At 44.6% G+C, this 12,742-nt stretch overlaps 1 protein-coding gene across 6 annotated transcripts in view; it reads left to right on the plus strand.

Moving 5' to 3' along the window:
- Positions 1-5,738: 5,738 nt before the first annotated feature.
- The window catches only part of SNPH (syntaphilin), a 40,210-nt gene continuing 33,206 nt past the window's right edge, over positions 5,739-12,742 (plus strand). For 3 of the 6 annotated variants that reach the window (XM_019755185.3, XM_019755186.3, XM_019755187.3), the window contains exons 1-2: positions 5,739-5,915; positions 6,161-6,267. The gene's annotated coding sequence lies outside the window, so the exon portion shown is untranslated. The remainder of the gene's footprint in view (positions 5,916-6,160; positions 6,268-12,742) is intronic. The other 3 variants (XM_019755191.3, XM_019755189.3, XM_074318016.2) reach the window with 3 other exon arrangements.

Below are 12,742 nucleotides of genomic sequence, written 5' to 3' on the forward strand. Positions count from 1 at the left end.
TTTCTCTACACCCTCACCAACACTTTTGTTATTGTTTCTCTCTCTCTCTCTCTCTCTGTCTTTTTTTTTTTTTTTTTTTTTTTTTTTTGGTTCTTACAGTGCTTACATTCTAGTTGGACATGTCCCTTTTTTTGATTATAGAAATCTTAGTGAGTGTGAAGTGATATCTCGTGGTTTTGATTTGCAGTTCCCTTATAAATAATGATGTTAAGCATCTTTTCATATGGATTTGCTAATATTTTGTTTAGGATTTTTGCATTTGTGTTCATGAGGAATAGTGGTCTGTATTTGTCTTATACTGTCTTTTCCTGGTTTTGGAAAATGTTTCCTCCCATTTTATTTTTCTGGAAGAGACTCTGTAGAACTGCTGTTATTTTAAACGTCTGATAGAATTCACCCATGAAACCATCTGGATCTGGAGATGATATTTTGGAAGATTTTAAAATGTGAATTCAATTTTTAAATAGTTGTGGAGCTATTCAGTTACATATTTCATTTGCTCTGAGTTTTGATAGTTTGTGATTTGCAAGGAATTGTTCCATTTCATCTAAATTGGTGATGATATGTGTAGAGTTGTTTGGAGTATTCTTTTACCCTTTCTTGTCTGTGGAGTCCATAGTAATAACCTTTCTTTCATTCCAGATACTGATAATTTATGTCTTCTCTCTTTTTTCTTTTCAGTAGTACTAAAAGTTTATTAATTTTATTGGTCTTTTCAAAGAACCAGTGTTTGATTTCATTGATTTTTCTCTTTTCTTTCTCTTTTTTCCATTTCATTGATTTCTTCTCTGATATTTATTATTTTTTTCCTTTGGCTTGCTTTGGGTTTATTCTGCTTTTATTTTTTTAGTTATTATAAAGTGGAAGCTTAATTGATAAGAGACCTTCTTTCTTTTCTAATATAAATGTTTAATGGCATATTTTTCACTCCAAGCACTACTTTAGCTGCATTGCACAAATTTGATATATTGTAGTTTCACTTTTGTTCAGTTCAAAATATTTTCTAATTTCCCTTGAGACTTCCTTTTTGACCTGTGGATGGATTATTTAGAAGTATATTGTTTAATTTCCAAAAGGAGATTTTCCTATTCTTTTTCTATAATTCATTTCTAGTCTATATCATTGAAGAACGTACTTTAAGTGATTTTGATTCTTGTAAACTTATTTAAGGTTTGTTTTATGATCTAATATAGCATCTATCTTGGTGGAAGTTCTAGGGTGCTTGTAAAGAATATTTTCCTATAAGAATATATTATGCAGTTATTAGGTGGAGTGTTCTATACATGTCACTTGGACCTAGTTGGCTGATAGTACTGCTCGGTTCTTCCATATCTTTCCTTATGTTCTGTCTACTAATACTGTGTATTACTGAGCAGTGTTCATGTCTGTACTTATAATTGTGAATATGTCCATTTCTCCTTTCAGTTCTGACAGGTTTTGCCTCATGTATTTTGAAGCTCTTTTTAATCCATCCACATTTACAATCATTATGTCTTCCTGGTGAAGTGACCCTTTTATTGCTATATAATGATTTTCTCTATCCCTGTTAATTTTCTTTGCTCTGAAGTCTACTTTTTCTTTTTTTAACTGAAGTATAATTGGCATATAATATCCTATGAGTTTCAGGTGTACATCATAGTGATTTTATATTTATATACATTATAAAATGATCACCACAATAAGTCTAGTTCCATCTGTCACCATACAAAGTTATTAGAATATTATTGGCTATATTCCCCATGCTGTACATTACATCCCCAAGACTTACTTATTTTATAACTGGAAGTTTGTACCTCTTAATTTCCTTCTTCTATTTTGCTCAATCCCCAACCCTTTCCCCTTCTAGTAACCACCAATTTGTTTTCTGTATTTATGAATCTGTTTCTGTTTTGTTTATTCATTTGTTTTATTTTTTAGGTTACACATATAAGTGAAAGTATACAGTATTTGTCCTTCTGTGTGAAGTCTACTGTTTCTCATATTAAACCATTCCAACTTTCCTTTGATCAGTATTTGCATGGCACATCTTTTTCTATCTTTTACTTTTTGCCTACCTATATCATTATATTTAAACTGAGTTTCCTTTAGATAGCATCTAATTAAGTAATTTTTGTATCCATTCTGACAATCTCTGTTTTAATTGATGTGTTTAAACTATTTGCATTTAATGTAGATATTGATATGTTTGGATTTAGATCTACCACTTTATTATTTGTTTACTGTTTGTTCACTCTATTTTTCATTCCTCTATTTCCCCCTTTCTTGCCTTCTTTTGTAATATTCAAAAATGTTTTAGAATTCCATTTTACTTTGTTTATTTTTTATTATATCTTTTGTTGTAGATATTTTCAAATGGTTGCTCTAAGGATTAAAAAATACATGCTTAACTTTTCACACTCTATTTGGAATCCATATTTTACCACTTCAACTGGAGTGTAGAAACTTTGTAGCATATAAGTTCCTTTACACTCCCTCCTTTATATTGTAATTGTAATTGTCTTATGTTTTACATATACATAATTGAAACCCCATCAGACAATGTTGCAATTTTTGCTGTTAATTGTGAAACATATTTTAAAGAATTCAAAAGGACAATAGTCTATTACATTTACCCAGATATTTACCATTTTGATTGTCTTCCTTTACTTCCTGATGTTCCAAGTTTCCTTCTAATATAGTTTCCCTTCTTTCTGAAGAATTTTCTTCAGCAGTTCTTTCAGAGAAGGTCTTCTGGTGATGACTTCTCTTAGTTTCCTTTTATCTGAGAATGTCTTTATATCATTTTTATTCCTGAAGGATATTTTTGTGGGGTATGGAATCCTGGTTGACTGTTCATTTCTTTCATCAATTTAGAATCTTTTTCCTCATTTTTCTCCTGATCTCCATGGTTTCGTTGAGAAGCCCACAGTTATTCAAATCATTATTCTAGTATAATTAGTGCATCATTTTTCCTTGATTACTGTCAAGATTTTTCTTTGTTTTTAGTTTTCAATAGTAAATGAAAGGTATAATTTTTCTATTATTATCATTGTTATTATTAATTGGTTTATCCTGTTTGGGATTTACCAGAAAGCTGGAGTCTGGAAATTTGTTTGTTCTGTTTTGCTGCCTTCTTCCCACAATTGAACCTGCATCTTAAGCAACATGTTGGGAGGACAGAAAGAGACAAAAAACAGCAGAAGCTTATCCTCTCTCAAGACCACAGTTACTCTGATTGGAGAAGTTTCTCCTCTCTCAGAGTTTTAGGCACCTGTGGGTCCCTGCTGCCATAGCCACCACTGCAGGGTTGCCTAAAGGCTGGGTCATGAGACACTGGAGAAAAGACTAAAAAAGAAAAGAAAAGAAAAATGATTTCCCCCACTCACCCTGAGCATTAAAGGGGATTCCTTTCCTGATCCTCAAGTCAGAACTAGGGAGATGCTTTGGGAGCTCTCTATGTGTTGATTCCCCAATTCTAGATTTTGGGCTGCCTTGAGACCAGGCTAAGGGATACTAGAGAAAACAAAAATGGTAAATTCACTAATTCTGTGGTACCTCAAATTCTGGCCTTCTTCCCCAACTTGCCTGCTAGGATTTTCTCTTTAGAATCCTCAAGCAGTTGCTCCCTGCATTTAGCTCAGGTTTTATTTTATTACAACATTCAGTGGGAGGAGTGTGCTTACCCAGAATTGGAACCAAAATTGCTTTGAAACTAAATAAATGTAAGTATTTCCCAATTAGTATAAAACTACTGATTTCTTTAGAATAATTTTGTTTTACACTTAAAATCCTAATTTGTCGCAATTTACATTATAACTAAACACTGGTTCTCTTCTCAATCACATGCTTTATGATGCTGAGGAGAGAATTCTTTACAAGTTAACACCATTCCAGATGGTAGTATTGTGGATGGAGGTGCTCTCTAGTTTTGAGGAAGTTCCTTGTGGAGGTTTCTGGGAAATGTAGTCTTCTAAGTACCAAGCAAAAAAACATGGGAGACAAATAAAAATATATACATATTTTTTAATGAGGATCTCAAATTATCTCCTGATAAACAAGCAGTAATTACATGACTTCCTTTGCTTTTGCTTTAAGTGTAAAGAAGTCACTTATATAATTATGTGGGCCTTAGGGAGATAAAACATTTCATCAATTAACTTGCTAATATAACATTAGTTTTTGTTTAGACAGCAGGCCTTATTTCCCATGGCTTTTTCAACTACAGTTTCCTGTTCCTAGTACAATTGTTCTACCATGTTTTCCCACAAAGCATAGTATAATGATGGTCATCTGACAGGAAAATTCAAGTTAATTAAATAGAGGGAAAAATATAACCAATGCCAAAAAAAAAAATAAAAAAAAATGTATAGGCCTTTATTGCAAAATTATAGGCATTGTTATTGAGTGATAGATTTACCACAAATCAGAGCTACAGAGAAAGATTTAACTCTGAAAGGTAACAGTTAATTTAAAATCATTATTTCTTCATGTACTTTATAAATAGTCTTTCTCACCAGGCCAGTATTGCAGTCATGATACAAAGTCAGTGAAGTCACTTTACAAATTCTTCTCTTGGAAAAGTCCGCTTAGAGTAGAGAGTAGAGGGTACCAAGTTCAACCTTGCCAAAAGAAAACAGGCTTAAAGAGACCAGGATGGCATCTGGCCTAGTGTTCTTACAGAAGATTTGGGCCTGGCACAATGTGTGCTTGCTTTGTCATTCACTTTGTCAATATTTATTGAGCACCTAATATGTGTTAGTCTATTATTGTAGGCACTGAGGATATAGTTGGGGACAAAACAGTTCCTTCCCTCATGGAGTATACATTCTAGGGCGGGTGATAATGACAGACTAACAAATAGTAAATACACAACACATCAGCTGGTGGCAAAATACAGCAACACTAGAGCACAGGGAGTGGGGGAGACAGGGGTTACTGTTTTCTTTGGAGTGGTCAAGAAAGGCTTCCCTGAAACTGTGACATTTGAGCAGAGACCTAGAAGTGAGGGATGGTTTTGAATAGAGGAATGACTGATCAGATAGTTAGGGCTGCTTCAGAAGGAAGTAGCCCCTTCCCACTGCGCCCCACTTAGGAAACTGTGACATTTGATAACTCTTATGGCGATAACTTATGGAGCTACCACTTGTTGCATGGCTAGAAGTGCAAGGACTAGGCAGAAATACAGTTTTCTGGACTTTTCCTCTTGTTTTTCCCCTCGTTTCCCCTGTGATCGTGATAGAAGACAGAAAGAGAAGGTGTTTCAGGAACACTTACTTCAGGTTGTGTTTGTTTAGCTTTCCACCTTTCCAATGATTCACCATCTTAACTTCCAAGAAAAACATTTTCATTTTCAGACATTTAAGAATCTTGCTCTCATTTTTCTTAGTAGTTCAAGCGCAGGTTGCGTTAAATAACCCCGGTTCTCAGAGGTACGTAGTTTGGGGGGTGAAAAATGTTCCTAAGGAATTCAGATCAAATTACTATTTAACGTAAGTTGTGAGCCAGGCAGCGAGATTACTGTCACCACTCCATATTATAGACCAGAAAGCCGAGGCCCAGAGAGGGGAAGGGACTTGCACAGGTTCCCACAGTCAGTCCTTCACTGGACCCACGCGCTTTCTGCGATGCCCCACGGCCCCCTCTACGTACAGGCTGGCGGGAGGGGACCCGGCTTTGCGTGCTCGCATCTCGGCTCCCACGCCCTCCGGAGCAGGATGCCAACTATCTCTTTAAGAAGGAAAGTGCAGACCGGCCGCTTACGCAGCTGCCGGCGAGCCGCCGACTGGCTCATCCCTTCCATCCACCTCACCCTCCCCTCCCCGCCCTCCCGGCAGCCCCAGCCCCGGCGAGCACCCAGTTAGCCTCCTCCAGCAGGGACTCCGGGGAGCAGGTCGGCAGCCCCGGCAGGGCGGCTGAAGCCATGGAAGCCTCCGCAGGTGATGACAGGGACCCCGGGGGCCTCCGGGCCCACCGCCCAGCTGCGCCTGCCGCAGCCCCGAGCGCCAAGTTCGGGATGGGGGGAGGGGCGGCGCGGGGGAGCGGACGGGGCGCCGGGCGGGCAGCCTGCCGCCCCCCAGGCTTTCTGGCTGCGGTGGCCCAGCTGTCAGCGGCCGTGGGCTCGGCTGCCTGGGTGTCCCCGCCCGCGTTCACCCGCACCTGTCTTTTTTCCCCACCGCCGCAGGTTGCTGATCAGGGCCAGGCAGCTGCAGCAGCGACTGCAGACGCGCTGCGCCAAGCCCGGCCGAAGTGGGGCGAGCCGGCGGGGCTGCGGAGGGCGAGTGGACTCAGGTGAGGAGGCCGCGGCGAGCGGGAGGGGGCCCTGCACTGCACCGCGGCGGGTGGGGGCCGCTTGCTGCGGTAGAATCCTCAGAGGGCCCCGGCCGAGGAGGGGTTAACTGTGACTCATTCTTACCCTTCCCTCGTTCCCCTACATCCTTCTGACTGCACCCCCACCTCCACCATGAGATTCACAATTAGAGAACGCTGATCACAACAGGGATGCCCAAGAGGGGCGATTAGGAGCATTTTAGGGACCCCCCCGTTCCTATTTGTCTGCCACTTCCAGCATATGGCAAGCATTTAAGGCTCTTTCCTGTTGGCGGAGGAACAAGGGTACTTGGGGGTGGGGGAAGGATGGAACCCCACATCCAACCCAAGGTCAAGTGCCAGTGACTGCCTCCTTCCCACGTACCCCCTGAGAAGCACCACGGCCCTGCAGCAGATACTGAAAAAATGCCCATGACCTCTCGAGTGGGAGATGTGAGCCTCAGTCTCCCTGGAGCTTCCATGGGATATGATGCTTTCTCCTTCCACTGCCCAGCAGGGAGCTGCCTTGTTTGGAACCCCTACCCTGATAAGCCAGGTACCTGCTTCCTCAACCCTGCAGATGAGAAGAGGCCTGGCCAGGGCTGCCTGTTTCCTCTGCCCCTCTGGTGGTGTGGGGTGGGTTGGAGTTGCTTCCCAGAAAATGGTGATCTCTGCAGGCAGGGTGATGCAGGGAAAGTGCCAGAGAATGAGGTTCTAGTCCTTTAGTTTGCTAGTAGCCATTTTAAAATTCTTTAGGTGTGGATGTCTGTCTGCTCATCTGTTCAATGTGGGTGTTGGAATAGATGGTCTGCACAATTTTAATATGTCACCCAAGCATCTATTACACGTCAGGAGGACCCCTCTATTAAAGCAACCCAGGATTTAAACTTGAGTCTATGAAATATTTGGGGTTTCCTCAGTGGAATTCCCAAGTGTAACATTGACCTTGTGGGCTTCCTGGAACTGGAGACACCAGACAGCCCTACACGGGCATCCCTGCGCCATCACGGGGGTGACCTTTGTCAAGTAACTTCCCTTCCCCAAACTGCAGTTTCCTTATCTGCAAATCTGGGAAGAAGGGTACGTGTCTAAGAGGGTTGATGTGAGGATTAAATGAGATGTGTATGGAAAACCTAAAATCGTGCCTGCTCCTGGCACATAGTAGATTCTCGGGGACGCAGGACTCTGGGAGATAGACTGGAGAAGAGAGGAGCTGCTTTTAGACTTCTCCTCTCTCCACTCCCCCACCCCTCTGGTCTCTTCCACATCCCTGCTTGTGATATCCCTGCCAGGGGAGAATGAATGCTGGAGTGTGTTGGGCTGCTGGGCTGAGGGCCTAGGAAGCAAACAGGAGGTGCAAACATTTCCACTGCAAGGGCTGTGACATCCTTCTAGCAAGTGATGGTCCCAAGGAGGCATATATAGCCCAGTCCTGGGTTTGGAGAATCTTGGCATCTGAGGGCAGAGTCCCTAAGGGGGCAGGAACATGAGAATCATGTTGGGAGGGGACAGGAGGGGGCAGGGACCAGGGATTCTTGATTTCCTGGGGACCTCACTGCTGCTCCCTTGCCCTCCCTGGAGTCTCTCACTAGAATCTCCCTGAGACAAGGCAGTCAAGTTTTTGGTGTCCATATTTTCTGTTCTTTATCTTCCCTCCTGCTTCACATTTACCCTTTCTTGCCCCGGTTTATTCCACAGATCCCTTCTGCCCCTTACCGGCCTGATAAAGAAGCCTCCCCACAGGGTGGGGCAGGGCATTTTGCTGCTGCATCATTGGGGCCAAAAGAAGTTGTGGTGTCCCCACCTGCCCTACATCCCCATTAGATTGTGAGCTCCTCCTGGCAGAGGCCCTGTCTTTTTCCTCTGTGTCTCCAACCTCTAGCCTGTGGCAAGGCACAAAGTAGGTCCTCAGTAAGTTTGAGGAAATGATGTCCCTGAGCCAGCTAGGTAAGGGAGAAACTGTGGGAACGTGTTGACGGTGTGAGTGAAATCACTTTTAAGTATAGGGCACTGGGCAGGTTGTTGGTGGCCGTCATTATTGCTGTTACTGATACTATAATTACTATTGCCAGTGGCCAGTGGTGGTTTTACCGTCTCCTTGAGTCAGGCTTGAGGGGGCCAGATGTGCCTGGGAGAGTGGTGACGATGGCGAACGGATGATGCTAAGATGAACGTGAAGGAAAGAGGGTTGGGAAGCGTGTGAGCCCAGCCACTTGCTGTGTTTGGGGAGGAAGAACGGCAAGGAGAATCAAGTGGGCCAAAAGGATGCACAGGAGAAAATCAGGAGACCCAGTCCCAGGTCTCATTGTGTGACCTTGGGCCAAGCACACCTCCTCTCAAGACCGCTAGGTCCCCAGCTATAAAACGAAAGGTCTGGACTACATGATCCCTCAGATCCCTTCTGGTTCTGACATTTTGTCAAGTGGATTTTGTTCAATAAAAAGGGAGCAACTGGTATCACTCTCAGTATCCTTTATGGGCTAGACCAATCCCTAGCTCGGGTAATACTCATAACACATTATACGTATTTGAAAGATGGTGAAACTGAGGCTTAGAGAGATTGACGTGCCTAAGATTACACACCTGGAAGCGGCAGAACTGTTATCTGACACCAGGTCTCGCTGACTCGTGCTGTCTCAGAAGTCACCACTGTGAGTTGTGTGTACACTACATGCGTAGGAGTTTGGAGAAGGGCAAGCTGTGAACGATTCCTGACTCCCCAGAGTGATTGCTGCAGGGAACTTGATGGGGTGACGAGTGTTTAAGTCAGTGCTGAAAAGTTTTCCTTTCACAATGAGCTCTGCTTTGCTGGTGGGTGGTGGGTGCCCCTTTACCAAGAATGGCTAGGAATGAAGGACAGTCGGACAGACACACTTTTTGAGCACTTCCTCTGTGCTGTGCTCTGTTTTTCACAGGTTCACTTACTCCTCAGACAATCCAGTGATGTACGCACTATAACTTTACCCATTTCATAAGGGACAAAGCCAGGCCAGAGAGGCAAAGAGTCTCGCCCAGAGTTACACAGCTAATGTGTGGCAGAACCTGAGAAAGTTTAGCTGGAAGCTCGCTGTAGTGGGAGTCAAAAGGGTTGCTTTTAGTCGAAGCCCTCTCACTGACTGCGCGTGTAGCTTTGGGTAAGCCAGTTCTCTCTAAATGCCAGTGTTCCCGTTCCCCAAAGAGACTGGATGCGTTCCCCAAACAGACTAGCTCTAAAAGGCCCAGGTGCCACCTTGTCCCGGGATAGGAGTGGAGGGGACGCCTTATCTAAGCAAACATCAATCAGCTTGGGTTATTGTTTGTTAGCCAGGCCCTGGGATAAATGCACGGGATACAAGAAAGAGTAAGAGTTGCTCTTTAGTTTCAAGAAGCTCACAACTGCCACAGGGAGACACATACCTAAACATGTAGGTATGATAAGCCATCTAGGGCCTGTGATAATAGTGATATGGGATGTAATGGGACAGGGAGAGGACAATGGTCTTTGCTACTCAGTGGTCAGGAAAGCTTTAGAGAGACGGTACCATTGTTACCTCCTCATCTTCAGCATTGAGTTTGTAGGTATGACGATGATGATGGTGATGATAGATGTTCTACCCAGCGTAGCACATTCCCAACAGTTGTAAAGAATTGTTGGCGCTTGACCTCAGCAACCCAAAAAGTGGCCACAGAGGCTGGGGGACCATTCAGGCTCACTCTTGGCACAGTTCCAATGGAAACATCCATTTGTCCCGGGTAGGCCGGAAGCTTTCCTGTACTTAGAGGCTTCTAGAGGCAGGACTCGGACATTGCTCTTAGACGGCCTATCTAGTACCTACAGCCATCCAGTAGGCTTGGAATTCTTCCCTGTATCAGTTCTCAGCATCCCTCCTGTCTGGAGCACCTAACACCTGCAGGGGTGAAGGCATTTACCCAGGATTACTCAGCAAAGCTGGAATCACGACTCTGGCCTAAGGGGGCCTGCATTTCTCAGCCATATGCGGTCTTTCTACATCCAGGTCACCAGGGGCCCGAGGGGCCATTTCTTCATTTGATGGGCACCTCACACAGAGTGAAGGTTTGATGCAGGTGATATGAAGCCCGAGGTGAGGGTCCTTGGAGAGGGGGAGGCCTGTGTTCCCTGGGCTGCTTTGCACCCCTTAATAGACAGATATTTATGAAGTGTTTGTCACATGCTCAGTACTGTCCCCTGAAATGAAGTGCTGAGTCAACCAAAAGGGAGTGTCTGGGAAGCCGCCTGGTGCAGTGGAAAGAGCCAGCACTGAGGAGTGGGGAGACGCACCTCACCTCGCTCTGCTCTGCCATCGACTCCCTGGGTGGCCTGAGACAAGGCCCTTTGCTTTTCTGCACCTGCAAAATGAGAGCCAGAAGTGCGGGTCTCTAAGGGCTTTTCAAGCTCTGACTAGCTGACAATTCAGCAACTCTTTCTTCTGTTCTGTAACCACTTTGGGGGGTACAAGAGTGGATAGGATACAGACAACTGTAACTTGAGGAAGAAGGAGATAAATATAACAAGAGGCATGAACAAGTGCTCTGTGGGTTTGCTGAAGGGAGGGGGCTTGGGAAAAGCTGAGTTCTAAAGCCACCTCTCCAGAGATAGGATGAGATGCTGATAGAGGTGGGTTGGATTTTTTTGAAGCAGGAGGGGTAGCAGAAGCTGTCGTTCTGGGACAGAAAGGCTGGATAGCAGGGTGGCAGTCCTTAGATTTAGATTCCAAACATCAGTACATGTGGGAATCTATCCTAGGTTAGCCATCTGTTTATTTTGCCAGCTAAGGACATTCAAATGACACTTAGAGTCCTGTTTACTACCACTATCATATATATAGAGAGAAAGAGCATTTTGACACCTCTAACTCCAAAGAAAGAAGGCTATACAATGTCAGGAAAAAAAGGTACTCCTTCAAACTGAATGCATTTGGTTTTATTAAAAACTCACTGCATCGTCTGTATTTTGCTCGTTTTGCCACAGACTAGTATCCTCGTGTTTGGCTCTGGAGTCAGGCTGCTTGCGTTCGAATCCTGAGCCTCTGTTTCCTCATTTGTAAAATGGGGACATCGTAAGGTCATTACAAGGTCTGTTTGCCATAATAAAGCTTGTAAAGCTAGGGGCCTCAACCCCGGTTATCTACGGAGGCAAAACAAGTTGGGCTGTTTGGGGGTTATAGCAAATTGTAAAGTGCTTGCTTGAAAGAGGCAGCTGCTAGCCTGCTCCCGCCATCCTTGCCATGTAAGAATGTGGGCCCGACGTTGTCAGATCTTCCGATTTATAAGACAGACATCTGGATGTTCGTGACATCTCTTGAGTTTATAAATGTTGTCAGCTAGGCAGCATTTTTAAATGCGCATGTTAAAATGGGTCTGTGGCAAGCCATCAGTCTGTGTCCTCTGATGTCAAGTTCTAGATGCCAGGCACACACTAGTGCTCAGTAGTTGTTGGCTAAGTGTGAGGGCGGAGAAGGGACACAAGGCTGGGACAGTGGCTGTCTGCAAGTCCAGGTAACACACTACTTTGGCAGCTTGTGATCTGCTGCTGCTGGGCTGCCAGCTTCAAAGGCCCTATTTGTGTTTCTGCCCTTTCAGCAGCATTGTCAGGATCGAGTCTCTGGGGACCAAGGCCCCCAGACATCTCTGTGCCCCCTTGAAGTTGGCACTCGCTGGGCCTCCCCACCTCAGAGTCTCTGGAAGTCTGGTCGGCAGCCTCAGAAGAAGGAACTTGGCTAACGGCCTGTGAAGCCTGGCACAGCCACCACTTTTGAGGGACCCATAGGAAGAGTGGCTCTGGCCATTCCTGTTCTCTGGAAGCCAGGCTTAGGAGGAGGAACCCCACTTATATGGTTTCAGGGCATCCTGGGATTCAGACTAAAGCCGCTCATGACCTTTTACGTTCTTGTAGCTCCTGTTAATCAAATATTTATCAAGCACCTACTGTGATAAGGGTTGATCCTGGCCGCTGTGGGGGAATGCAAAGAACTGTGTTTACATCCATTCATTCCACCAATATGTACAGAGTGTCTACTCTGAGGCAAGCACCAAGATGTGGTCCCTAACATCAGGGAGCTTTCTAACCTGCTAAAGTTACACGGATGGTGCACAGGCCCTGGCTCGCAGAGGTGTCACTAGCAGCGGCCCTTGGCTTGTGTGCCTCTGAGCGTGAGGTGCTAGCACACGGTACCTTTTAGAGGGTGGACGTGGGGATTGGAGGAAGCGCTTAGCACTCTGCCCAACACACAGGGATGCTCAGCGAGAGGGTAGCTGCATTAAATAGTGTTAACCTGGAAAACTGGGCAGATCCAGGAGAAAGGCCAAGATGTACATGGGTCAGCGGGAACAAGAAGAAGCAAAACAATTCAGGCCCATTTAGCAGATGTTACCCTCATTTTACAGACGAGGACAGTGAGGCTTAGAGAGGGGCCATAGTTTGTTCAGTTACACAGCTGTGGTGTAGCAGAGCCTGCAC

This window comes from Rhinolophus sinicus, chromosome 13, assembly GCF_057876585.1.
Source record: "Rhinolophus sinicus isolate RSI-liver-muscle chromosome 13, RSI-T2T, whole genome shotgun sequence".
NCBI classification, from domain to species: domain Eukaryota; kingdom Metazoa; phylum Chordata; class Mammalia; order Chiroptera; family Rhinolophidae; genus Rhinolophus; species Rhinolophus sinicus.